We start from the raw sequence: 4,479 nt of genomic DNA, 5'->3' as shown, positions 1-4,479 counted from the left end.
AAAAAAAAAAGGCAATAAAGTAATAACTTCAATCTTACATGTATCAGCCTGAGATGTATTGTGTGTAAATTGCAGATCTTGTACAAAATCCAACTACAGAATATGTAATTTGTAAATGCAAAATCTACTATCCATCTACTTGATTACAAATTCTAGATGACACAGCTGTTCCATAACTGAGTCCTAGATGGATTTTTCTGTATCTTGTTCTTGAGTTAAAAAAGGAAACTGAAGTGTTCTTTCTGGTAACTTACCAAATTTAGCTTTGAATAATTTCCTCTTCTAACTTTGTAAATCTGAAAGTTTAGTAAGCCCATGTAACCATTAACAGCTGCTTTGAATATATGACAAAAATGTATGCCAATATACAGAAACAAACAAAAAAAACTCACCACAAAGTGACTTATTCAAAAGCCTTCTACTGGAGAAAGCTATTAAAGAGGCAAAGCTTCTTATCTGGGAATTATAGCTTAGTTTAGTAGTCTTGGATATGGAGACTCCTCATCTTGGAGTGCTTCCACTACAGGCTCTCCACTGCTGATCACAGAAAATCTGCCAACTTGTAAAAGGAGAATTGTCACCAGAGTATTATCATTTTGCCAGTAGGCGGATCTGCCAGTAACACATACAGCCTCTGGCAAGTTCAAAAGGACAATACCTGAATTAAGTTTGCAGAGATTTTCCTTTGACCATTTTTAAGGCGCCAATAGCTGGTGTTTAAGATAAGGGGCTCCCTAATGAGACTCCAATCTTTGGTTAATTGTGGGATCAGCAAAGAATTTTCTAGTGATTCTCATCTCCCCTTGTTCTCTCCCCGAGCTTTCACACAGTAGCTGGATCCACAAAAAAGCAGAGAGGAGTGCAGTGGAGGTGCTTCTTCCTGTCATTCCCTTCCATCTCGCCATAGTCCCTGATCCTGGCTCCTCTCTTTGGCCTGCCACAAAACCAGGCTGCTTCATAAAAGCACAATGTATGTGCTATGTGCTGCCGGGCCTTAGGGGCCACATCAGCTGTGCTTCAAAGAGGAGATGATGTCCTCCCCAAAGCCCTCCGTGGCAAGGCAGGAAGGATCAGGCAGGAGCTTCCAACCATGACCACCTTGCTTCTGCAGAGGCTTCTAAGCTGCACAGCAGCCATCTTGCTTCACTGATGTCATGCAGCAAACCTCATGTGGAGGCTTTACTTTTCCTTCTTTATTATCCGGACATAAATGTGAAATAAAGGTAATTTAGACTCAAGTTATATGCAATATAAAAACAGGAGGAGGAAGCTAGCAGCAGCAGTCTGACTTCAGGCTTCAGAAAGCCTGTGAGAGCCTGCCAAAATATAGTCTTAAATAAAAGCATTAGCACATCTGAAGCCCCATGGATGTCTATAAACAAAGCAAAAAAACAAACCAAAAATGCTTTCCAGCAAAGCTACCATCTCCATCTCCTGGTGGGGGGAGAAGCAGAGCCTACATGCAGGTTTTGGCTGAGAATCTGAGAGACCAGTAACAACCTCCCCTGATGAAACTATATATGACAAGTTCAGCCTGCAGCAAATTTGTACAGCCAAGTTATAAATCCCTCAAACAGGGTCTCATAATGAAAATGTGAACACTGTCTTAATAGATGGCACCTTGACCTGACAGAAATTTGGCCTCCATTCCTCTGCCAGAGCAGCCACAAGACAGGGCAATGAGTAGTCCGCCCTCCAGAGAGGGCCTTTGGAGGGGGAGGAGGGGGTTGATGGATGGTTCTGTGGACAAAAGAGAGAGGGATGAGGAATAAACTGCAAATTGATCTGTGCAGAAGAATAAAAGCAGGATGTGGCAAGGTAGACGTAGGTCAGTGTCACGCAGGTGCAAGCCTTGGAATTAGTTTCCTGAACATCTGCAGCAAACATAAAAAAAACAACTGCCAGTACCAAGGAGGGAAAAAAATAACACATCTCACATTGCACGTAGTGAACCAACCAACAAAACAACAGAAAAGCCAAAAAAAGTCTTTTCTGTGAACATCACATTTACTAGTCATTCTGTTCCTAATTTCCTGGTTTAAGCTGTGTGTTTTGCCACATCATTAAAGAAAATAATCATCATCATTTTGGAGAAATTCTGCTCTCCCCAAAACCATTTCGAAACATCCCTCTGTTGAGGCCTGAACTGAGCCAGTCTTCCAGACCTAAACAAAGGAGGACCACTGCATAGAGTTTCTGGCATGTTCCCCCACACTACCCCCCTCCTGCCAACTACTTCAGACTAAATACAAATTGGAGTCTCCTCCTAGGAATGCACAAAGATCCATCTTAACAAAATGTCTACTAAGTGTATGATAGGCAAGGAGTCATTTGTGTGTTTTTCTTTGCCTATGAGAATGTCTGGGAGAAGAAGAAAAGGTTACTGTTTTACCCGTAATTATTTCTCCTTCCCCTTTCATCCTTCCTATTCCCAGGGTAAGCAGACAAAACAGCATACCGGCACCCCAAACTGAATTCATTTACAAAGCTTTAATTTTTCACTTAGCTACATACAAAGCCAAGGTACAGTGGAATGACCTCTCACATGTGAAGAGCTGAATTAATTTGCCTGAGAGCTGAGCTGAGCACCTCCACTGCTCACAGAAACAACCCAAACAAGAGAGATTCTCTTACCTTGTCAGGGAAACATACTCCTCCCATACTCCTCCAGACAAAAAATCCCACACAAATGAACAAACAAAACACAAAATTAAGAAGTAACTACCCCCAAAATATTTTGAGCCTACTTAATGAATCTCATGTTTTCAAAGTGATTGACTGCTGTTTAATAGTCAGAACATTCATTTCTGAATTATTTAAGTTTAAAAAAAATTTGACTTTTTATTAGTTCTCCTTTCATATGACTTCCGCTGCCTTAATTAACTATCTGTGGTAAATGAAAAGACGTACTTCATCTAGTAGTATCACATAATCCACAAATAAATATTTATCTTTTTTTTCTTCTCTATAAGAATAACTTATCCAGAGGTTCAAGTCTGACAAAGTGAAAAGATTCCCAAATAAAAAAAAAAATTCAAAAACACAAATCTGCCTTTAGCTTTCCAACAGAATCTGTTAGAAATAATATAATATTATAAAACAGAGGATGAGAGGATTAAGAAGATGATCATTAAGAAGAAAATAACTATACTGCAGGAAGGCAAGGAGTTAAAGTGTAATTCAAATTGCCTAGTGGTCTGGAGAACATGCATCTTTCCTTCCTAAGTCAAAATCCTGAGCTCCAATATTGTTATAAACATCTTGAGATAGCTCAAAGCTGGCCTTGAACACCAGTCCTTGGGGAAAACAGCACAAAAAATCCACAATTCCTGCTATGTTAATCTCTTGATAAGTAACCTCAAGGATGCCCCAGGAGTTGCTGTTCTACACAGACATCTGCTCCACCATCCACTGCATAGTACAAAGGGTCCTTCACTGCAGCATGGTGCAAAGCTTGTTCCTGGCCCAAAGGCATCCTGCATCACCCCTGATGCACACAGAATGTTCTTCAAATAGAATCGCAGAATTGTAGGTCTTACAAGAGACCTCTGGAGATCATCTAGTCCAACCCTGCTTCTAAAGCAGGATCCCTAGAGAAGATTGCACAGGAAAGTGTGGATTTTGAATATTTCAGAGAATGAGACTCCAACAGTTCACCTCTGGCAGCTGTGAATTCGTATACAGCTGCAAACATACTTTTGCTGGTAGATAACAAGGGTAATTGGATGGACACCGCAGCAAGTGTGCCCAATTCTGACAAGGATTCAGGAATCTTGTTTCATTTTCCTTCCACCTTCCTTTTTCAACCCAAACTGAAACTTAACCAAGAAGGCGGCAGCACGGACATTCCTGATGCTGCCACAGAGTCCAGTACTACTGACACATTTCTCTTCTTTGCAACTCACAAAGTGACACTGGAGCTACCAGTGGCAAAGTACAGAGAAAGACCCAAGTTAGCTCAAGAAATGCCATTATGTCTGCGCTGACCAGCTCAGGTAGATGGATAACCTTTCTCGGCAGCCAGAGCTGGCTCAAACATCTTTCTTCACTCTTTACTGTCAAACAGGGAAAAGAGAGAAAGCCACTTCAGAAAGAGAGGTGAAAACAACTTTGACTCTTAACACAAGCCTTACCCTATAGTGCCTTCTGCTTCCTAGAGTTCCCCTTCCAGCATCCAGTCTTAAAGGTAAAATACATTTATTTAATAGCAGAAGCAGAGCTGTGGAAAAAGTCTTTGTAGCTGCAGTCTGGAGGGAGGCAGGTGGTGAGGGACTTTAACATCCCCCCCTCTTTATATGGTGCTAGTGTATACCTTTATACTGAATCCAACCCAGAGAAAAAGTCATTTATGGCTAAGATTTGTGTTCGATTTCTATTTATTTATTTATTTATTTAATTTACTTATTGCTTTTCCTTTATTCCAGGGAAAGGAGAATAGATGGTTGTTTTTATTTAATAAAATGTAACTAACTGGAACGA

At 40.7% G+C, this 4,479-nt stretch overlaps 1 protein-coding gene across 1 annotated transcript in view; it reads right to left on the bottom strand.

The window, feature by feature from the left end:
- The window catches only part of EFNA5 (ephrin A5), a 231,342-nt gene that overhangs the window by 184,612 nt on the left and 42,251 nt on the right, over window positions 1-4,479 (bottom strand). The gene's annotated exons all lie outside the window — the stretch shown is intronic.

This window comes from Meleagris gallopavo, chromosome Z (assembly GCF_000146605.3).
Source record: "Meleagris gallopavo isolate NT-WF06-2002-E0010 breed Aviagen turkey brand Nicholas breeding stock chromosome Z, Turkey_5.1, whole genome shotgun sequence".
In the NCBI taxonomy this organism is placed as follows: domain Eukaryota; kingdom Metazoa; phylum Chordata; class Aves; order Galliformes; family Phasianidae; genus Meleagris; species Meleagris gallopavo.
Note: the sequence above shows the minus strand (reverse complement) of the source record. Positions and strands in the feature narration are given on the sequence as shown.